Source organism: Centroberyx gerrardi, chromosome 20 (assembly GCF_048128805.1).
Source record: "Centroberyx gerrardi isolate f3 chromosome 20, fCenGer3.hap1.cur.20231027, whole genome shotgun sequence".
Taxonomy (NCBI): Eukaryota; Metazoa; Chordata; class Actinopteri; order Beryciformes; family Berycidae; genus Centroberyx; species Centroberyx gerrardi.
In genome coordinates, this window is record NC_136016.1 from 2997999 (window position 1) to 3022681 (window position 24683).

Sequence of the window (24683 nt, forward strand, 5' to 3'; positions counted from 1 at the left end):
CTCTTTCCTTCTTTCTTCTTCCTCGTTGTTTTATGGCAGTTGGTAAACAACTTTATGGCGCATTACCGCCACCAAGTGGATAGAAGTATAAATCGAGGAATCAACTACTTTATGGTGTAAAGTATACAAAAAAATTTTTTTCCCCAATCCTGTAGAACTTAAAAACTGAAAGCTTTTATCTTATGATGGCCTACTCGGTATAGTCGTTTTTCTTTTTCTTCTTCTTTGTCTTCTTCTTCCTCCTCTCTGATTTATTGGCGGTTGGCAACAACTTAAGTGCGCATTACCGCCACCAGCTGATAGACTGAGGATTTACACTGTACCTAATAATAATACATGGGATTTAGGAAGAAAAAAACTAATTTTATTCATCGGCCCTGTTGAATTTAAATACTCTAGTAATTATTTTACATGTTCAACAAATAAATGGGTTTATAATGCCTTAAAGAACCAGGGCTGCAAGTGGTCAGGAGTTAGGAGAAAGAACTAAAAAGAAGAATATAGAAGGTGGTGGAGGAATAAAAAGAGAAGCTACATCGTTAACAGGCATTGAAGTACTTCTGTGACTTTTCTTCCCTATAGAATTAAAACTCATCTAAAAAAAAATGTTTTAAAGGAAAAAGTCTTATAATTGACATTTTCTGTGGACAATGTGGAAATGTTTGTATTTTTGTTTTTTTTTACTGAGAGCAAGATTCTGATTTTCCACTGGCTGTAGTAGTTTACATGATGGCAACATTCACAAAATAGGAAATTCTGAAATTGCACAGTTAATCTACACTATATTTCCATGAAGATTGGACATTTATTATGCATGAATTTTGATGAGTACAGTACAATTTACAGTCAAACATTTTCACGCGCTGTGGGTTCAGTTTTTTGGGTTTTTTTCGGTTTTTATTTAAAAACCCTGTAGATGTATAACAAGAGTGTCTGAAGAGGTTGTATAGCAAATTCTGTGACATTTTAATGTAGAATGTGGGAATGCATAGGCTAGCTGAAATTAGTTTTACAGTTTTCATAAACAGTGGATTGACTTTATAACTCACTATAGGTAACAATGAAGTAATTTGAAGCTATTGCTGTAGCGTCACTTCCCTGGCTTCACTCTTGCATCCTTCCACCAACGTGCTTTGGGCCTCCATCCTGAATGGCTCTGATGACGTTGCACGCTCTTTCCGGGACGCTTCCAGTCTTCTGACTTTTGCTTGGAAGTTTAGCCACAGCGGCCGGCAGCCGTGTGTGTGCTTGTCCCCCATTGAAGGACGGTTAAAGCTCGCAGCACGGGCTTCATCACGGTGTGGCACTCGCTCAGCAAAGCCATTTCAGCAGGATTCCGCCTGGACGGCACGCGGAGAGTGTCGCCACCTGTCGGCAGAATTCTTAAACAGGACTGGAAAGTAGCCACTATCCAATATTATTTGCCGATAGTCAAAGCTAGAAAACAACGTGTCATGAATATGCATGCGATGTGCATGTGTGTATGTGTTTGCGTTCCTGTAGGTATTTTGCGTGTGTGTGTATCACTGTTTGCTGTTCTCTGCTGGGAGGTAGGGATGGGACGATAGCTCCCTCTGTTATCGTATGTCGTTATCATATCGTAAGGTGAAATAAGTTTATCGTCCCATCCCTACTGGGAGGTGAAAGGATGAGCGTTGGAAGAGGTACTGGGATAAGGGCAGGCTCGGATTAACCAATCACAAGGCCCCTGGGCACACATGTCCTATTCGGCCCCCCACCTCTCGGTACGCACAAACAATACAAACGTAAACCTTTCACAGGTTCAAAGTAATCTCAAACTCAGATTTAGCTATTACAAACTGCCATTCCTTCTATCTAGAGCTCGCTCATTCAATTTGAGAGTGATAACATTTGCCCAACCCGAAGGCAAGCTTTAGTTCCTAGTTTTAGGTGGTGGGGCTTGCCTTTGTTTACATTTGGATTGCAGGTTGTGGCTTTAAGGAGGCGAGGTGATAGGTGGCGAGAATGAAGGACCCCAAAAAAACAGTGAAATGTTGAAATTTATTGAAAAGGTTTGACTGTCTGTACCTAGACCCCCCTGCCCCACCAGTATATAATTAGTGCTCTGCATCTTAGCTGGATGATACTCACTAAATGCACTGCTCATAAAGAAAAAGGAGACTCACAGGGAATTCTTTACACAAATATTGCAATTATTTGTAATCAGACATTATTGGACAAAATGGACTACTTGGACAGCTTAACTCTATTCATATACATGTATTATTTTTTATTGATTTTCTGAACTCACACAATTTCTCTGAGTTGTTCGCCGCTTTCATCCTGGAGCAGCTGGACCAGCTGGAGGCTTGGCGGCTTGTTTATGCTTCAAGGCTGTTAGACAACATTTAGGCCTATATCACACACACACACACACACACACACACACCTAAGAAGCATGTGACATCCAATTGCACATACATTTTGACTTATTTTACATCCATTCGTCTTGAAAAGTTTGACTTGTAAATGCATACATCTACAAGCCTACTCCAAATAGAAATAAAGTTCTACGTAAAAGGCTAAATATCATTTCAAATAATCCAAACTAATATTGGGCATTCAATCGGAACCAATCAGAACACGGCTTCTGCCAATCAGAGCCTGTCTCAGCTGCACTGATGATATCACAATCAGAATTCTGACGTGTTTGGTCGCAGCAGCCCAGAGCATAAAAGGCCCTGCTCGAGGTCTTGAGCTTCATACCTTACCATGGTAAGGTATCCTCCCCTGGGCGCTGGTAAAGCTTATGCTTGGACCGGCAAGAGGCTCTCTTTAGGAACCTTTTTACATGGTCTTCATTTCAGACCAGTAGCTATTCTAGTTAATTTTGATAGTTTGGACCAGGTGGCGTGGCGGCTAGCGAACGCGGTCGTTGAAGAGCTGGTGGTCAGTACGCAGAGGCGCTGTTCGCGTCCCGCTGAAGCCAACCTGTCAGCTGCTCCAAAGGTGCGGTCTGGCGGTTAGCAATGGCGGTATCGTTGAAGAGGTGGTGGTTGGTGCGAACAGACACGGTTCGCCTCCCGCTGAAGCTAGCCTGCCAGCCAGGAGCCTACAAAAGGTGGGCTGGCGGTCGCGATTGAAGTGCGGTTCGCGCCCCGCTGAAGCCAACCTGCCAGCCGCTCCAAAGGAGTGGTCTGGTGGTCAGCGATGGTGGTTTGTTGAAGAGCTGGTGGTTGGTACAAAGAGACGCAAACCCGCCACCCAGTCCAAACTATCAAAATTAACTAAAAAACAAAAAACTAGCAGGCTAAATAGCTTCACCAGCTACTTTTCCTGAATTTCCCCAAGGGCATTAATGCTATCTTATCTTATCGGGTTGTAGGCCCTTCTCAAAGTCCACAGTAAGAGCTTTACCAGGGGCTCCAGGGAATGCGGTGGGTGCTGCTGCTGCTGCAGTACTTTTAAGCCAGGTGGTAGTAGTCAGTAGTGGCAAGCAACAACACTGCTGCTGCTGCTGCTGCTGCTGCTGTTGCTACTACAGCTGCTGCAGCAGTATAGGCCTAGTAGTGGTACTTCCACTAATTCTCATTACAGATATCTGAAATATTTTAAAGTAGCATTTTGGCTAGTCATAATGTAATGAGAGATATTGTAAATTAGCATTTAAGATATCTGTCATTACATTATGACTAGTCAAAATGCTAATTTAAGATATCTTTTTTAACATTATGAGTAGTTAAAAATCCTAATTTAAGATATCTCTAATAACATTATAAACATAAACATATAAGCAAGAGGTGGCAGTTTAATAATTGTGATTGGGGCCTTCACATCAAAAGAAATGTCATTAGAGCCTGTGACTTGGGCCGCCATAATCATAAACTGTGGCTTATGGGCCTAAATTTGTCAGGGTCCCGCCTGACTGCACATTTCACTTGAAATTTGTGAAATGTTGTAAAATGCATTGAACACAGACACAGAACTTCGAATATTTTGGGGCCCCTGGTGGTCTGGGGCCCTGGGGCATGTGCCCTGCATGCCCGGTCAGTGATACAGGCATGGATAAGGGGGGAGAGTTTTTCTGGAGGTTACTGGTTTGAGCAGCTTCTCTGTTCTTTGAATGACCCTCCAGGATTTACCAAGCTCTGTGGACTAGTCTGACAGCTCTTTAAATAAAAGCAGATCACTGAAGTGTTACGGATGCTCATCTCAGCACTTAGGAATAGGAAACACACACTGAAGTGAAGAGCGCAAACAGCTCAGGCACAACGTTTATTCTGACACTTTCTCTACAGTCAACTTTCTCTGAAAAAATCACCTTGAAGTTCAAGTACAACTCAGATGTTAACATTTTATTTCAGTATGAAAAACATATCAACAGACATTTCCCTTTAAACCTTCACACTACACTTAATAGTCTACTACACATTCACTCATGTATTCAACTGTCAGTATGATTTCTTACAATCACACACACACACACACACACACACACACACACACAATTACCTGAAGCCGTAATTTATTCTCAACATTAACATTCAAATTGGCCTTAAAACATAAACAATCCATTTTATTCTGTCTAAAGGCAATCTGGATTAACATCCACACAGGAAAATGACATGTAAAAAGCTCAAGGTGGTAAAATACATAGGAGGAGGAGGAGGAGATGGAGTCCACTTCCACCTAGGACTCCAACAAACCTCCAGTTCTTCAAGTGAAGAACCTGAGCACCTTGACGACTGTGCTCACGCACACCTTGCACTTTGCATAGAAATAAATTGCAATAATATATGCAATAAAAGATATCAGCAATGATATCTAAAATAATGTACTGTACATAATGTATAGTTTTATTTCTGTAGAGAATTGTAAGTAATTGTAATTCCACTACAGTCAACAGCGTACGTGTAACTAAACTACCAATTGTTTACGTGGTTTTGCTATTTAAATGCTGTTAAAAACAACAGGGCCTTCTCTCTCCTCCCTCTCTCCTAAACCATCAAACTCAGAAATGGAAGTGGAGCTACTATGTTACTCTGCATTTATCTCATCCTGGAGTCACACCATGGCCTTGGAGTTCCAGTTGACATTTTACTCCAAAATAATTGACGTAATGCAGCTCTAAAAGAAGCCTTAACATATTGCTGAAGTTTGATATGGATGGGTGTATTAAATTTGCAAAAGGCTACTGGATGTGAGAAACTAAAAGCTTAAAGCTACACTAAGCAATTGTTTCTGACCACTAGAGGATGATACACATTTTGTAAACACACACACAGCAAAGCAAAACATGTCTGTACCTTGTTTTCTGAGAGTGTAGCTGAATGCAGATGGAAGTTTACATTTCCAAATCAACAATTATATTATAAAGGTCCACATGGAATAACTGAAGGGTTCTTTTCAGTACCGTGAACCTTACAAAACTCCTATACTGAGCTAAATTCACTCCAAACACAATAACTAGGATCCCAGCTGAAGAGCTGCTCTTTCAATGTTGGTGTCACTAAGAACTATGTGACCTGCAAAGGCTGTGCAGTTGTAGTTGTCGAGTATGCGTTTAAATGGCAGCTGATGAAACAACGGTGCACCGTCTCACATTTCCTTTGGATGAGAAAGGTTTAGGTAAAAGGCCTGAGGGAAGGCGGTCTAGAAGAATCCAAAGGTAAGGCCTGTGGGCCGAGCACACGGAGCTCAGGGAAGCGCCTTTATTCTGGGGGCTCCGAGTTTGGACGAAACCTTCTTTGTGTCCGAGGTCTCGAGCGTCCGGTGGAAGGCTTGTAATGTGCGGGGAAGCTCCGGCGGCCGGCTGAAGCCCATCGCATAGATCGGTCCAAACAACAGGGAGCCTCCAAAGATCCACAGCCAGTCTGGACTCCCACAACCTCGGGTTCTTCTCCGGGTCGGCCGCTGTCTTTCGGCTCCACGCAGATTCCCCCCGGTGGCGGGCGCAATCTCCCTCTTCGCTTCTTCTATGGCTCTAGTCTGAGGGAGACACACACACACACACACAAAGCTGAGTGGAGCGCCATGTCATGATGCTAATCCTAACCAAGACAGAGCCAATATGTCTCTCACCAATTCATTAAAAGTGGAAAGAAAAGACTTCAAGGTCATCACTCTCCACATCTTTGAAATGTTGCTGATAATCCAACTGTCCTTTATGTAGGGACTGCCTTGCCTCAGATAGTGTTTGTTTGCTTGTTTGTCGAGAGGCAATTTGTGTAATTAGCATAATTTACTCATTATCAGGTAAAATAAAGATGGAATCATATGCTATGGTCTTTGCAGTCACTAGATCTCAACCAGATATTTGAAAGGTTGGAGAGAGGCAAGACACAAGGACGACTCTGGGGGCAGATTCAAGATTATATATATATATATATATATATGTATATATATATATATTTTTTGATACAATAATAAACAATAACAAGCAACAATACATTAAACAGTGTTGGGCCAGGCCATGTGGTTAAACAAAGGAAAGGCCTACTTGTAAAATTAAAAGCCTAAATCTGCGGCCTACCTGGAAACTTAAAAGCCTCAAACAATAGATTCCAGCACGCCCTGGAATTCACACTTAGGTGTGAACTGGTTTGAATCTAAACTCCAGTCCCTCATTGGACGAGACTCGGACGAATCCAACAGGCCCTGAAGTTCACACTTAGGTGTGAACTGGCTGGAACCCAACCTCCGGTCTCTCATTGGACGAGACTCGGACGAGCCCCGGGATGTCCCCATGACGTCACCAAGAGTATAAATTCCAGAGCTACCTTTCCGCAGCGGCCCTTTCTTGCGACTTTCATTGCTAACAAGGTGGTATTTGAAAATGTTCAAACTGTTCTTTTGTTTAGCCGAGGCGCAGTCTTCAACTCGCGGGACGAGCCCAGACTGTTTAGTGTTAGCTGTAACACTGTTGGATCCAGAAGGATTAGATTAGCTGTTTGTGTACCCGGCATTCTAACTCCTTCCACGCACTGCCGTGTGTAGCAGACCTGCAGAAGTGGACTGGAAGAGAATACAGCTAAGGACACTCCTTCCCTCCAAGAAGACGACGTAAGGATACGTTTCTTCAATCAAGTCGACTCCTGGCTGACATCTTTCGCTGCCTACGAAGAAAGCCAGCTGACCGTTGTTCCGTGCACAGAGAGATAACGGTCCCGCCGACCCGCCTGGGAAAACCCCACCGGATCAATAAGACGGACTGAAACACACATCAATCACTCGAGAGTGATTCCCAAGTAAGAGGCTTTGGTTCTGGGCAGAGACTAGAATAGGTGTGTTAAATAAGCTTGATTGATCAGAAGCTATAATTGTGCTTATTGGGAAGCACATTGGACCGCCGCGTCCATATTATGCTGTGCGAAGATACCTCAATCATTATGCTTGCTGCTTGATTTGATTGTGTTAATGTAAAGCTGATTGTGTTCAATTGCATGCCGCTGAGCTTGCATCTGTGTTAATAGCCACCATATAGAGCCAATATACTGCATTTTACCAGTTCAAAGACCAGTAACCCGGTGTACTATTTTCAAGTCGTACCCCAAGTTTCTGTGTGGTAAAAGGCTATTGTTGTGTCTCTAGACGGCGAGTAGAATCTCTAGGTTTACCCTGAGTGCTTCCCCCTTATTCTCCCTCTCTCTACTAACCACCATATACATACACACACCCACATCTCATTACACATTCATTGCTACCTAAGAATTAGATGGTGTTGGTTTAGCTGCCTAACTCCAACTCCATCTTGGTTCCAAAGCCCCTTTGTTCAAACTGCGCAGTCACAGCCGCCATTTTGAACTCTCGCGAGACGTCCCACTCACGTGGTCACATTCTCTCTCTCTCTCTCTCTCTCTCTCTCTCAACCCCCCCCACACACACACACGCACGCATCCATACCTGCCATATGCTGTTTGTGCCTTTATGCTTGCTAGTTTAGACCTATAGTTATAGTTGTGTAATAGTTGTTGATTAACTGAAGTGTTATTGATTATTGATTGATATCGCTAAAGTTAAATAAACTCTGTTATACTTTTAAAGAGAAGTTGCCTGTGATCTCTTGTGCATATGTGTTATAGTGGCAATCAAACAACAAAAAAGGCCACTTGAGGGAATTTGAAGGCATTTCCAACGCGTGGTGGTGCAAAAAATGAGGTCTGCCATGGAATATGCGTTTGACACTTTATTTATATATATAGATTTAAAGTCACCTACAAAGGCCGGGTGCACTGAATGAGTGATATAAAAACGAGCTCGATATGAAACAAAACAAACAAAACCTAACAACACGACAGGACCAAAAAAGCACAGGCGCCCACACACGGTTGAAAAACTGTGTGGCTTCCTCAGTTCCTAACTCCCTGCAGCTGTTCACCTGTGACTCCCCTATGTAGGCTATGTGACTACTGTGACTACCTGCCTATGCCCTCTAGTGCGCAGGTGAAGTAGCAACAACAACATTTACACAACTTACCACACACAACATATAGCACACATCAAAATTGGCTACAACATGTGTTGTAATAACGGCTGGTTGTGAGGGCCTGTGTACGAATTCACCCTTCACTGTTCACTCATAAATGTACAGTGGTACTTAAACACTGTCATTTGGGGGTGAACAGCCATTTTGAGACTACATTAAAGGTTCGGTTATTGGTCCCTGATTCCAGGGTGGTGCCCCATTAATATTGACTCCCGTTAATAATTTTATAAATATTAATAATTTCACTATTATTAATTATTGATTGCTAATAACCAAACCTGCCCCTATCAAAGCCCAACAACAGATTCAACAAGGACAATACAACCCCCCACACACACACACACACACACACAAAGAAAAAATTTTGTCTTGTGATTCCGTTTTTGCTGAAGAACTTGGAGCGAATGCGTGCCACACGGACAAACTGCCTCCCTGTATCGTACAGTGGAGGACGACAACCGCTAAAGGCCTCAACGACTCCTGAGAGAGAGAGAGAGACAGAGAGAGAGAGAGAGAGAGATGCAAGAAAACCGAATAGAAAATCGAATAGAAATAATATGTTATTGACACTTCATATAGGCTACACAGTACATGACAGAATCTAACATGTGGTAACACGTGGTGTAGGCCTGCAGAATAGGCCTACATAATAACTGACTATTAAAAATGGACGGGACAGCAAATGTCTCATCCAACATTACAAAGCAATGTCAAAATGATTCATTTTGACATTGCTTTGTAATGTTGGACCTGCTACTCTATAACAGACCACCAGTGCCATCTGGTGGCGCACTGTCACAACTGCACCAATTGCAATACATCACATGGTTTGTATAATGAATCCTATCCAGATGTCGTGAACATTGTTTCTGCTTTTGATTTAACACTTTATTTATGAAAACGTCTGCCTTCACAAAAAAGCATAATGAATTGAATCATAGCAAATCCGCCGCAGTAAAATGACACCAGACCAGTGTCATCACGCAGCATCAAATGGTGATGAAGGTGTCAATTTAAAATCAAAATTTAAACTCTGGTCTATGTTTTTTCCAACAATGTGTTTTGTATGTTTTTTACCTAAGAGACAGGAATCTACGGAAGCGTAATGCATTCACTTGAGAAAAAGAAATTTGCCCTGTTTTTCTGAATTAACGAGATAATTATCTCAGAGAAACAGAGCAGAATTTTTTTTTTTTTTTAAATGCTCTGTTTTTCTGAATTAACGAGATAATTATCTCAGAAAAACAGAGCAGAATTTTTTTTTTTTTTTAAATGCTCTGTTTTTCTGAATTAACGAGATAATTATCTCAGAAAAACAGCAGAATTTTTTTTTTTTTTTAAATGCTGTTTTTCTGAATTAACAAGATAATTATCTCGTTAATTCAGAAAAACAGAGCAGAATTTTTTTTTTTCATGAAAACTTCTCAGAATTCTGAGATAATTATCTCATTAATTCAGAAAAACGGCAATTTTTTTTTTCTCAAGTGAATGCATTACGCTTCCGTAGGAATCAAACCAAACCATCTCTCTCTCTCTCTCTCATTGATTTCCTTGTTGAAACTGCTACTTTCGCTTTCACTTATCGGCGTGACGCAGATTATTTAACGACAAAAGGTATTGTAGGCTAAGCAACATTTTACAGTTTATAGTGTATTATACTTTAAAGACTCAGCATATATTTTATCATACTATTATTGCATGCGATTAGCTTATTTAGCCTATAAAAAGAGGAAAGTGTGTCTGTTTGAAAACCCGCAGTTTAGGTTCAAAACATAACTCAACACTTCCAATGATTTTCCAACATATTAGTGTTTGAGTGTTAGTGACGTCATCTAATAAGAGCAGAAGTAGAAGCAGTAATTTGATGCGTTGCTTTCTGAACGTGTTTAATCAGGACACCTGCAGGCTTGAGGTTTGTACACTCAGTGTATATGTGACATGTTACTGACAGGAGTGATCACAGCCCTTTAAGTAATATATCCTGTAAAGGAAACTTTATTCTAATGAATCAGTCCATCTATCACAGCATGTTGGGTGTGTTTGTGTAAAGGTGTTCACTCTACTATGAGTCTGTCTGAGGAGAGAGAGGAGGGGCTCCCTCCCTCTAAAACCACTCTGTCTGGGGAACATGACAGCCAGACCAAAGCTGAGAGGTAAGATGAGGATCTCTAACTGTCCATGACTGTTCTCTATCTCGGAGCTCAGCAGTGAAATCATTAACCCATCATTATTCAGAGTAAAAGGTCTGTCTCTGTTGTGTTAAAGCCCAGTCCAGCAGGAGAGACCAGACTCCCCTGTACCCAGCTGTGTGTCCATGAAGAGTGACCAGTCCAAGGAGTTCTTTATTCGTTTTAAAGAACAGCATTTATCAGAGAAAAAGTAAGTTGTTATTTGCATTAAAACATGCGACATTATATTCTTATTTTTAACAATTACGGTATTTATCCAGAAGGGTTTTATTTTGCATACATGCTCTTTTGCAGCATTGCTCTGCTTCACATCCATACAGTTACAGATATTCATACCAGAGCTGCTCAGTACAACCACAGTCTTCTGCTGTTGGTCACTGAGCAGCTCCACCAGAACAGTCTGGGGGTTGAGATCCTTGCTCAAGGTCTAATTGGTGGTAGTTGCAGAGGGTGGGGAAAGAGTTACATATTCACTCTGACTTTCAAAGTTGGTACTGGGATTCAAACTGGCAACCTGCTGGTCAAAACCCTGCTTCTCTAACATTTTTACTGCTGCCACCCGTTTTATCAATCCTTAGCAGGATCCAGCAGGGGAGAGCAGACTCCCCTGTACCCAGCTGTGTGTCCATGAAGAGTGACCGGTCTATGAGTCTTCCTATTGAGTTCAAAGATGGACAGCACTCTACTGAGCAAAGGTAAGAATTGAAAACAGATGAGTTTGTTATTATTCGATTCTAATGAACAGAGGAAAGAAGTCATGATACTCTGTTGATTTAGTTTCTTCTCTCAAAACATCACAAAATAATCAGAGCAGCATTTACAGTGGAGTTCACATTGCATTTCTACTAGGATCCATCATGACAGAACATAGTCACCTTTAACCACGTGTGTGTGTGTGTGTGTGTGTGTGTGTGTGTGTGTCTGTGTGTGTGTGTGTGTGTGTGTGTGTGACATTATATGACCTAATACATCATGTTTTCTCCAGAGTCCACCAGGAGAGGTCAGAGGTTCCCAGTGGTCAGTCTGTCCAGGAGCTTCAAACAGACCTGAACTCCATATTTATGGTGTGTAAATGTACAACAACACATTTTACTTTACATTTTACTTCTGCTACAAATGAAATACAAAACAACCACTCTGGTCGTAACAGTTTTCAAGCTGCACTCTTTAGACCAGTGGGCTTTCAGTTTGTGTTTCTGTTTTTTCAATTTTAGTAAGAAAGTTTAATTCAAATATTATTATGTTCCAGCTGCTTGAGGAGAACATCGTCACTTTTGTGAGGAACGAGCTGAAGAGATTCCAGAGGGTCTTGAGTCCAGATTACCCAGAATGCTTAGAGAGGCAGAGGGAGGATGAGGAGGTGGTGGACGGTGAGGAGGAAGAGCAGAGGAGGAGCAGCAGAGAGGCTTTTCTGCAGATCACACTGCTCTTCCTGAGGAGAATGAAGCAGGAGGAGCTGGCTGACTCTCTGCAGAGCAGTAAGAGGCTTTTAACAGGTTTAACATGATGGAGAGGGGAAATGGTGGGAAAATGGGAGATGTTTACATCTACAACTCTGCTGTAAATATAAAAGTATGCATTCACTGAGAAATGTTTACACTTCTCATATTTACAGCAACATCCACTGATTGATGTAATTTGTTCATTCAGAAACTCTTGCTCCTTGGTGCCAACGTAAACTCAAATCCAATGTGAAGGAGAAGTTTCAGTGTGTGTTTGAGGGGATTGCTAAAGCAGGAAACCCAACACTTCTGAATCAGATCTACACAGAGCTCTACATCACAGAGGGAGGGAGTGGAGAGGTCAATGATGAACATGAGGTCAGACAGATTGAAGCAGCATCCAGGAAACCAGCGAGACCAGAAACACCAATCAAATGTGAAGACATCTTTAAACCCTTACCTGGAAGAGATGAACCAATCAGAACATTGATGACAAAGGGAGTGGCTGGCATTGGGAAAACAGTCTTAACACAGAAGTTCACTCTGGACTGGGCTGAAGACAAAGCCAACCAGGATATACAGTTCACATTTCCATTCACTTTCCGAGAGCTGAATCTGTTGAAAGCGAAAAAGTACAGCTTGGTGGAACTTCTTCATCACTTCTTTATTGAGACCAAAGAAGCAGGAATCTGCAGCTTTGACAAGTTCCAGGTTGTGTTCATCTTTGACGGTCTGGATGAGTGTCGACTTCCTCTAGACTTCCAGAACAACGAGATCTGGATCGATGTTACAGAGTCAAACTCAGTGGATGTGCTGCTGACAAACCTCATCAAGGGGAAACTGCTTCCCTCTGCTCGCCTCTGGATAACCACACGACCTGCAGCAGCCAATCAGATCCCTCCTGAGTGCGTTGACATGGTGACAGAAGTGAGAGGCTTCACTGACCCACAGAAGGAGGAGTACTTCAGGAAGAGATTCACAGATGAGGAGCAGGCCAGCAGAATCATCTCCCACATCAAGACTTCACGAAGCCTCCACATCATGTGCCACATACCAGTCTTCTGCTGGATCACTGCTATAGTTCTGGAGCATGTGCTGAAAACCAGTGAGAGAGGAGACCTGCCCAAAACCCTGACTGAGATGTACATCCACTTCCTGGTGGTTCAGTCCAAACAGGGGAACATCAAGTATCATGGGAGAGCTGAGACAGATCCACACTGGAATACAGAGAGTAGGAAGATGATTCTCTCTCTGGGAAAACTGGCTTTTGAGCAGCTGGAGAAAGACAACCTGATCTTCTATGAAGCCGACCTGACAGAGTGTGGCATTGATATCAGAGCAGCCTCAGTGTACTCAGGAGTGTTCACACAGATCTTTAAAGAGAAACATGGGCTGAACCAGGACAAGGTGTTCTGCTTTGTCCATCTGAGCATTCAGGAGTTTCTGGCTGCTGTTTATGTCTTTCTGTCATTCATCAACACTGGTGTTAATGAACTGTCAGAAACTCAATCAACATCCTGGTGGTCGACACTATTAAGTGACAAATCTAAACTAACACACCTCAACCAGAGTGCTGTGGACAAGGCCTTACAGAGTCCAAATGGACACCTGGACTTGTTCCTCCGCTTCCTCCTGGGTCTTTCACTGCAGACCAATCAGACTCTCCTACGAGGCCTGCTGACACAGACAGGAAGTAGCTCACAGACCAATCAGAAAACAGTCCAGTACATCAAGCAGAAGATCAGGGAGAATCCCTGCATCAATCTGTTCCACTGTCTGAATGAGATGAATGACCGTTCTCTAGTGGAGGAGATCCAACAGTACATGAGATCAGGAAGTCTCTCCACAGTCAAACTCTCCCCTGCTCAGTGGTCGGCTCTGGTCTTCATCTTACTGTCATCAGAAGAAGAGCTGGACGTGTTTGACCTGAAGAAATACTCTGCTTCAGAGGAGGCTCTTCTGAGGCTGCTGCCAGTGGTCAAAGCCTCCAGTATAGCTCTGTAGGTGCATGCATAACTGGATATATTCAATATATTAAATATAATATTCACACAGAAGAGAAAAAATAAATATTTTCAAACTTGTTGTTCATCACTAATTCTTCCTCAGGCTGAGTGGCTGTGAGCTGTCAGAGAGAAGCTGTGAAGCTCTGGCCTCAGTTCTCAGCTCCCAGTCCTCTAGTCTGAGAGAGCTGGACCTGAGTACCGTATTTCCTCTAATATTGGCCCGGGCCTTTATTTACCTCAACTGCAGAGGGTACCAGGCCTTTATTGGAAGCAGGCTTATATTAGAGACAGGCCTTTATTTCTAATTCCCTCTGTTTGATAAGTATATTTGCTCCTATTTTAGTACGAAGCCTCCTTGTTTTCTGATCTGCTTCTGTTACGGTACGTTAGGTAGACGTTTTTTTGTTACTGCAATGCATTTCGATAATTACGGTAATTGACGACGGCATGCTCCAGAGACTTCCGCCGGCCGAGCCTGTATTTGAGGCCGGCCTTTATTTGTTCGTGTCGACCACGGCCCCAGCCATTATCGGAGACCCGGCTTTTAATTGACTACTAGGAAATACGGTAACAACCACCTGCAGGATTCAGGAGTGAAGCTGCTCTCTGCTGGACTGGAGAGTCCACACTGTAGACTGGAAACTCTCAGGTAAGATCAGGTTATGATGCTTTTGTGTAACAATATGTTGTAACTATAACATTGCATGCTGTTTTATGATGGATTTGTGTTTTTTGTTTTTTTTTGTAGTCATAATTGTTCTGCATTTGTCAAACAAGGCGAAGAAGTAAAACATTTCTATCTGTTTTGTCAGGTTGAATCAAAACAAGCTCACAGAGAAATGCTGTAAGGAGTTGTCATCAGGTCTCAGCTCCCAGTCGTCTAGTCTGAGAGAGCTGGACCTGAGTAACAACGACCTGCAGGATTCAGGAGTGAAGCTGCTCTCTGCTGGACTGGAGAGTCCACACTGTAGACTGGAAACTCTCAGGTCAGTATCCCTCAACCTGTTCAACAGACAACCATTTACATCCTGCTTTACATACAGGGGACACCTGTGGAGGATTTTCTCTGCGCATGTAATTTTAAAACCAATTGTGATACCAACATTTAGCACTTCCTAGCCTCTGTGAATTACTTTCCATGAGGACATTTCATTCTTTCCTCTCCTTGCTGCCTCAGGTGTTGAAACCTAAAATACCAGAAAGGACTTCTAATATTCTGTCACAAAGTGACTCTCAAACTGGAGCAAATGAAACCACAAAGCTGATCAGCCAACTGTTTGTATTTGAGGCAGTTACAGTTTTGCTAGAATTTGACGGCATTATCACAACTAATTTCACAGTAGGTTACTAATAAAATCTGACATGTGGCTTGATTTGTGTGTGTGTGTGTGTGTGTGTGTGTGTGTGTGTGTGTGTGTGTGTGTGTGTGTGTGTGTGTGTGTTTGCAGGCTGTCAGGCTGTCTGCTCACAGAGGAAGGCTGTGCTTCTCTGGCCTCAGCTCTGAGCTCCAACCCCTCCCATCTGAGAGAGCTGGACCTGAGCTACAATCATCCAGGAGCCTCAGGAGTGAAGCTGCTCTCTGCTGGACTGGGGATCCACACTGGAGACTGGACACTCTCAGGTCTGGAGAGGCAACATCTGCTAGAAGGCTGAGAGTCACAGACATTTTCTCTGTCACACTGAGAAGCTGAGGAGTATTGATTAATGTTTAATGGTGGATATGAGTGATGTATGGAAAATCCTCCATAGGGAAGGTTATGTTTCTATCATCAAATAGAATATTCTAGTCTGACTTTGTTTCCCCCACAGTGTGGACCATGGTGGAGTCCAGTGGTTGAAACCAGGTCTGAGGAAGTGTAAGTGTGCATTTAGTTTGATTCAGGAAAACAAAGCAGCAAACATTCAACTGCTTACATGGAAAGTCCCTCTATACAGCAGTTTGTCACATCTATTCATTCAAGTCCTACTGTGAATGAAGATGATGGCTGATATAATGTGTCAGCATGAAACTGTTCAGAAATTAAAGGTCAAAGTGTTAATAAATCAACAAATAATAAACAGCTATATTAGAAAAAAAATAGTTTCTGTATTCTGTCTTGTTCTCTCCATCAGATGCCTGTGAACTCACACTGGACCCAAACACAGCACACAGAAACCTCTTCTGGTCTGAAGACAACAGAAAGGTGACACTGGTGAGAGAGAAGGAGCCTTACCCTGATCACCCAGAGAGATTTGACTACTGTGATCAGCTGCTGTGTAGAAATGGTCTGACTGGTCGCTGTTACTGGGAGGTCGAGAGGAAAGGAAGGGTTCATATAGGAGTGACTTACAGAGGAATCAGAAGGAGAGGAGAGGGTGATGACTGCAGGCTTGGAGGGAATGAAAAGTCCTGGAGTCTGGAATGCTCTGATGATCGTTACTCTGCCTGGCACAATAACACATCAGTATCCACAGGAATCTCCTCCTCTGACTCTGACAGAGTAGCAGTGTATCTGGACTGGCCTGCTGGCTCTCTGTCCTTCTACAGCATGGGTCTCAAGCTCGCGGCCCGCGGGCCAATTGCGGCCCGCGAGACGATATTTTGTGGTCCCCACCTTAATATGAAAGTTTAATGTTAGCGCGGCCCGCGAGTTTTATATGGATGGCACTTTACAGTATTGTGTGCGGAGCTGAACGAACCTACCAATCACGGTGGGGTATATGGCTCTCGGGGGTGGGACATCGACCGGGCTTGATGCAAGCAGAGAAACATTTCTCAATGAGTGAAAGTTACAGCAGCGTTGCCATGGAGAGTTTTCTTCCGTGCCTGGCTGGCTGCCTCGTTTCTATTGGGCACACGCGGACATTCGTCCCAGCGCGCTGCGTTCACAACACTTCCAAAAAAAAAGTTTTTAAAGTTGCTGCCCAGCGGGACATTATACGTATATATGTCTCTCTCTGACAAAATAAATCAAAGTGATGCGTACGCGGCGGGATAAAAGAAAAGTAAGGAACTCAATGTAGCCTAATGTAGTCTGCAGTCACATAGCGACACCTGTCCGTCGGCGATAACAGTCCCCGGTAACCCGGACCAATTATAGGGTCGCACCGTTATTTGTGGGTCATTATTTTTTATTTGCATTTTTTATTTGCATTGCCTCACACGATGAACACTACATATATTTCTATATGATGTCATTTGTTTTTTTTGTTTCTATGACTACTGCCAGGTCTCTAGCAGCAAGGAGTAGGCAAGAGAAGCCATGTTCAGAAGAACAGTTCATGTTCTTCAATGTTCCATTCATGTTCAGGACAATTCATATTCAGAAGAACCCATTGAGGTTAAAGAACTGTTAATAAAGACGTTTAAATCTTATTTTGTGTTAAAAAATAAAAATAAAGACATTTGAGAAGATTGGAATTTTTTTAACAAAGCTTTTCTTGTGGAATACCTGATGCGGCCCAGCCTCACCCAGACTCTGCCTCCAGCGGCCCCCAGGTAAATTGAGTTTGAGACCCCTGTTCTACAGAGTTTCCTCTGACACACTGATCCACATCCACACCTTCCACTCCACATTCACTGAACCACTCTATCCTGGGTTTGGGTTTGGGTCATTTGACTCCTCAGTGTCTCTTGTCAGATAGAGGAGGGAGAGAGAAACACTCACACTGCTGACCAAAGACAGCTGCTGAAATGATATTCACTCTGTACAGGAGCCAGTGGTGGGTAGAGTACTGAAAATCTATACTCAAGTAAAAGTACAATTACTCCCATAAAAAATGACTCAAGTAAAAGTGAAAATTACCATTTGAGAAACCTACTCAAGTAAAAGTAAAAAAGTACCTGGTTAATAAATTACTCAAAGTACAAGTTACTTTCCATTTTAATATTTTTTAGGGTGTGCGGGCCAGTGCAAAATAATGAAAAAACAGCACTTGTTGACAAAACTTTCTTAGCCCTTTATAAAACAGAATATAAGTCTGTTTGACTCTAGCATTTACAGACATTATCAAAGTAACCAAACCTATTACAGCCCCAAAATGCAGTAGATATCGAATACAATGCAATTAATTAAAACTCAGATTTTCTGTTCTGTAGTATTACTCCCTGTACCAAGACCTCAGTTAATCAACCAGAGAATGAAAAATTATTTCCATTCACATTTTTCATTTGGGGATACCCATTTGTTGGAAGCTGCCTCTGGTTCTGGGTTTTGCTCCGTCATCATCGCATCGTGGTCAAAAGACAGGTGGTGCTTATTTTTCTTCCAGGCAGCTGGCAACTTGGCATCTGCAGTACAGGTGCTCCTCGCGTGCTCTCCCCCCCTACACTCAATCCCCGCATTTAGAGCAGACTAGTTGTAACAAAGGTATAAATGGCAAATGTAGTGAAGTAAAAAGTAGATTACTGGCTCAAAAATATACTCGAGAGTAGAAGTACAGTTTAAAAAAGTGAACTAAAAGTACTCGTTCCTTAAAAAAAACTACTTTTTTACTCATGTGCTTTACTTGTAATGCGTTACTACCCACCCCTGACAGGATCACACACACCCACACACACACACGCCTTAAAATGAGAATAGTAATGTTTGTAATCACATCACATATACAAGAAACCAGATATTTTATTTGGAAAATGAAATGAACGAGATATTTAACCAGACAGAATAGTTATTGTTGTTCACCTGAGAGTCTGTTGTGATGATTGACAGGTTAAAATATCGTTCCTTTGGACCTTTGTTTTATTTGGTATTTTATTAATGTCACACCAAGCTAAACATCTATCATGTTTCCAACAATTTAAGTTAAAATTAACTAACATTGTTTGATCGTATTGGTTTCAAACAAGCACAGTTTCAAACATTTTATTTTATACTTTTTATTGTCAAAATTGTTTTTTACTTAATATGTGATTATAATTTTCCTAAAATCAACCAATATCTTGTTCCATAGTTGTATAAATGAGGAGATGAGTGTGTGCATAAAAGTATCGACAGGGACGGACTGGGGCAAAACAAGCACAGAGCCCAGTGTTTCCCACAGAATTTTGTCAAACTGTGGTTAATTAGGAGGGTAGATCCATTATGAATTTTGTGGTTTTGTAAGCAATGCAGTCATAAATACATATTATGAATACAAACAAGCCTATATTATTGATTAAAGCATATATTTGTTTTGGAGTTATATTTTTCATAAAAATGAGTTCTTGCTCTATTATTGCCATGCTACCTCTGATGTTGGTTGTTTCTCATCATCTCCTGTTTTAAGCAAAGTGTGTAAACATACAGCAAAAATCAGGGTGTAAGCATGCAGCTAAAAACAATGGTTGAATTGAATGAACGTTGGGATACAGTCACATTGTATTTTAAAATACTCATCTGGAAATAAAGGGTGTAAACATTCTGCTTATAACAAATGTGGGATTGGATGACCATGTAGGATACAGTAACACTAGCTATTGCCCCTAATACACAAGGCAACATTCCTTTTATCCCTCATTTCATCCCTCATTTGCATTAGCTTACATAGAACCAGCTTACGTAGAGTTAAAGTCGAGATGAAATGGCATTTCGAGAGTATCTAACTTCCGTATCGTGACGTATTTCCGAGTGAAACAGGAAAGACAGGCGGGACATAATGTTGGGAGGAATTTGATTTGAACGTTGAAAAGTGGGTGTGTCATAACGCCCGAAGACACACCGAAGTACCATGCTGTTGCTAGCTAGCTAACTAATGAATCTTAGCCTCTTAGCTCTGTGCGCTAAAAGTTGAAGATTGATTGATGGGTGGATGTCATGATATTATTGGTTGAAATTAGTTACGGGCATGCTTACGTAAGCACACGGCATATTTTGTTTTACAGGAAGAAAACATGATTGAATTTTGATATAAGAATACAATGAAATTGATTTTTGGTATTTTTTTTGGCATATATTGTTAAATAGGTGCACAGTATGACCGGGGATGTGATCTAAAAGGGTTAAAAAGGCATTTTTCATTTCATCTCGTCTTTAAAGAGTGAACTCATGGCACGCAGCCATGGAATAAAGTTAACTGGTGCAACACCCCCAGACTCTCAGCTGTGTTGCCCCCAGCTGATCTTTAGCACCACGTTATTTAAGCTAGCTGCTGAACAACGAAATCAAGCCAGAAACAATTGATCGGAGAAAAGAATATCGTGATGCAAACCCTGTGGAAAATTATGCTCTAAAAATAAATAATCATGCAACTTGTGCTTCACGAATTTACTCGCCATATTAATGTTTCATGTCCACTTAAGTCTCTGTTCTGTATGTATTCTGCACAGTGTAATACATGCAGCATTTATAGTTAAAATGGCACATATTATGGCATTTTTCATTATTATAATGACATCAACATTAATATGGGTGCTCACTTATTGAATATGATGATTAAATACAAAGTAATTGGTTTAAAACAGTATTTCTATTTAACATATTTCTATTTTATTCCGATTTAACATCTTGCGTTTTTATTTTGAAGGCTAATCGGCAAAATTCGACATAGTCTAACCTAGTTTCGAAGGCCGGATACTCGGTGAACGCAGTTTTGAATTCAACGGCTACAGTGGCGATTTCAGCTAAATAATGGTGTAAATGTCGGTCTTTTATTTGGTTACAGTTCATATGAGAAAATCATTTGAGATAAATTCTGGGTAAAGGAGAAATGCTCAGTAACAGGGATGTAAAGAAATTTGGACAGAAGATTAGAGAAAAATAAGCTTTTTATGGAAAATGATTGGGATTTAACTCAGGAAACATGGGACCAAAACTTTACATGTTGCATTCATATTTTTGTTCAGTATAGTTTAACTAGAATATGGAGGACACAATGAGGCCACTCTCCAATGACTCGCATATTTTTTCAGCACCACCCTTTTCTTTGCGTTTTTCGCTCTCCATGTTGGCTTTGGCCCAATCCCAAACCAGCCGCTACCCACTACCACTTCACCACGGGACGCCTTCGCCACTCTACCGGAAGAATTGGAAGCAGTTGTCACCATGGCAACCGATAGACGCCCTGCTCGCGCGGCTGTTTTGCCGTGTCAAATTTGACGAGAGGCAAGGATAACAGGTTGCAACTGTCCTGTAAACCCGTAACATCCAAAACCATGAAAATGACGTGAAGTAAACTGGACTTTTTTATGTATGCATGCAAACCTTTTTCTGTGGTCTGTCTGACTGCTCGTGATCTGACTTCCCGTCACTTCTTCGGGTGTTATGAGGCTCAGGAACCAAATTGTTGCTGCCGGCCCATCTGGGCCGGCGGCAGCCGGCGGCTGTCCTGGATCAGGTGGCCGTTCTGGACTTCTCCAGAAATTCCAGATGGCCAATCCGTCTCTAACCCAGTCTATCTTGTCTAGCTAACATTAGTCTCATTTAGCACATGGAACTGCAAGTCACAAAGCTGCCAAAGCTGTAGTTTCAATACAAGACGGCGTGCGTCTGCAAAAATGAAGCTGGTGCTAGCCTAATTCATGGAAGACAGCTAGATAGATAGATAGATAGATAGATAGAGATAGATAAATACTTTATTGATCCCGAAGGAAATTCTGGTGTACAGTAGCTTCCAACATGTACATTACAAGATAGGAAGGTACAATGAAAAATTCTTAAAAAGCACAGTAAGAGACTAAACAAATAGGAATAAACAGATAAAAACCAGTCCTGGCAGAGACTGGGAAAGAAAGAAAGTGCCTGTGCAATCTGCAGTATGTAGACAACTATGCATATACAAAACTGAGTAAACGAGATCTAAATATATATATATATATATACTATCAACATGAGATGCTGTCTTTGCGCCGGGTTACAAGATACATACATACATATACACACATACATACATACATATACTTACATATACACATACACATATATATACACACATATACATGGGCCATATATATATATACACACAACAACGATACAACAATAATAATAATAATAGTAATAATAATATATCAATATATCTACACATACATACATACATACATACATATATATATACACATACATATATACACACACATACATATATACATACATAAATACATATATACACAAATACATCATCACCATATATACTGTATATATACATACATACACACACACACAGGCCCGGTTGCAGCCCATCTCAGTGGCCCGGATCCCGGAGGATCAGCCCCCTGCATAGTGGAGAGGCGTTGTAAAGCCTGATGGCCCAGGGAACAAACGAGTTCTTGGAGCGATCCTTCTTACAGCCAAGAGAAATCAGCCTGCCACTGAATGTGCTTCTCTGGCTGACCAGAGTACTGTGGAGGGGGTGGTTGGGGTTATCCATGATGGATAGCAGCTTGTTTAAGGTTCTTCTCTCTGCTACCGTCGCTAGGGAGTCCAGCTCCATGCCAAGCACGGAACCGGCTCTCCTCACCAGTTTGTCCAGCCGCCTTGCGTCCTTCTCCTTTATGCTGCCTCCCCATCACACTACAGCGTAGAAGACGACGCTGGTCACCACAGACTGCTAGAACATCCACAGCATTTTACTGCAGACATTGAAGGACCTGAGCCTCCGTAGGAAGTAGAGCCGGCTCTGCCCCTTCCTGTAGAGGGCGACCAGTCCAGTTTGTCATCCAGATGCACCCCCAGGTACTTGTAAGTCCAAACCACCTCTACATCCACCCCCTCAATGGAGACCGGCCGCACGGGAGTCCCGTGCTTCCCAAAGTCCACCACCATCTCCTTGGTCTTGGAGGTGTTCAGTTGGAGCTAGCTTAGGTGACGGCAGACAAATGGCTTTTACAATGACAGGAGCACCGTTAGTTTAGCTTAGCTTCATTTAGTAAGAGAATCAAATGTGTTCAAAGTAAGACAACATACATACAAACAAATATTATTTACCCGACAAGTCTCGATTCTAGAGTCAAGTTGACCTCAACACGCCACGTTTCCTCAACATAAACAAGCAGCCGACCACTCGCTTAACACAAAACTGCACTTTATCAACATCGTGACGATCCAAAAGACTTGACTGGCTGGAACAGCCATTCCATTACCCACGATGCAAATGGGCAGCATTTTTCTCTAAAAAAAACATCGATTTTGGGAAAAATAAAGCCATATAAAACGGGAAAATGTGTCAACGAAGCCAGATAAAGCTTCTACTAGCTAAAATCAAATTGGACACCATGAGTCAGTCTGTCTTCAGCATAACATAAACATAAATAGCGGTGAGCACAGAATGAGCTTTGAGGTAGTGAGATACAGTTCCAGAAATGGTGTTGTGCACTAACGCTACCTGCTTTGCTGTCCTTTTTGCTTTCTATGTTCTCTATGCTTCCCATTTCAACTAAAACACTTAGCTGGCCTTGTTTATAAAGGGCTATTACACTTTTTCTCTGCCTCATTTTCAACTCTACACCCTGTGGCCACATCTTATTAGACACATTTCACCTGCAAAGTCAGATTGTAGAAGTTAGACTATCACTGTAAAGTTGATTAGCTGAGAAGTCCCCTCCCCGGTCCAGGTAAATGCATACTGTGAGTCAGGAGGAATTGGTGGTATGCATGTGTAAATGTTTCTGTGTAGATGCTCCAGCAGCTGATGTATGATCTGAGCTGTTGAATTAAAATCACATGTCTCCTGTAGTGATGCTGTGGTCATCCTGCTCCCTGGCTGTGCAGCTGCTCCCTGCAGATCCTCTTATCTCAACTCAGGACATTCCTTCAGCACTCCTCTGCAACAAACACTCAGCATTTACAACTGTCTTTATAAACATGTTTCAATACAAGTTTGTCCATCATTTAGCCGGTAACCAATGTATTGTAGTTACACATAGCTGCAAAGGTGACCCATCCTTTGTCCTTTATACTTCTTTTAATGAGGCAGTTACTGAAAACAGTTGCTACGGCCTATGTAAGACACTTCAGTCCAAATGTTAGATTTGTCTGAATTTTCTCAGGTGAAACTACAGTGTTGTACAGTGTGACACAGCCTTTGATTTTGTACAGGTTTTTTATGGGGCCATTATTGTAGCAGAACTATTTGCAAATGTGTGTGGAGAGTTGTGTAACTGTATCTCAATCCGTGTGTGCGTAATCAGATTTGTAAATGTGTAAAAGAATCTCTGAATGCGTACTGAGATTTGTGAATGTGTACAGGAATCTGCAAATGTGTATTCAGAATCTGTGTGTGCGTAATCAGATTTGTAAATGTGTAAATAAAAATCTCCAATTCTGTATTCAGATTTGCAAGTGTATTGAGATTTGTAAATGTGTAGACAAATCTGTAACTAATAATAATAATAATAATAATTATAATAATAATAAAAATACATTTTATTTGTATAGCACCTTTCAAAACATAATTACAAAGTGCTTCACAACAGCAAAAATAAAAACAGAATCCAACAAAATGACAATAAAATAAAAGCATATAAAAAGAACATAAAAGTAACAATAAACTAAAATAAAGTATACAATAAGATATTAAAATAATAAAACAATAGAATTAATTATTAGACATACACAGCAATTAAGTAAAAGCACATCTAAAAAAGTGCGTTTTTAAAAGAGATTTAAAAGAGGACAAAGATGTGGCTTGCCTGATCTCCTCCGGCAAA

The 24683-nt window shown here is 41.6% G+C and overlaps 1 pseudogene across 1 annotated transcript; it reads left to right on the forward strand.

Moving 5' to 3' along the window:
• The first annotated feature begins 10004 nt into the window (after window positions 1-10004).
• LOC139931493 (protein NLRC3-like) lies at window positions 10005-17764 on the forward strand (annotated as a pseudogene). The gene is made up of 12 exons (XR_013507567.1): window positions 10005-10060; window positions 10497-10599; window positions 10712-10825; window positions 11621-11699; window positions 11885-12113; window positions 12286-14077; window positions 14187-14249; window positions 14953-15069; window positions 15532-15704; window positions 15893-15939; window positions 16196-16602; window positions 17585-17764. The product of XR_013507567.1 is annotated as a protein NLRC3-like (transcript).
• The last annotated feature ends 6919 nt before the right edge of the window (window positions 17765-24683 follow it).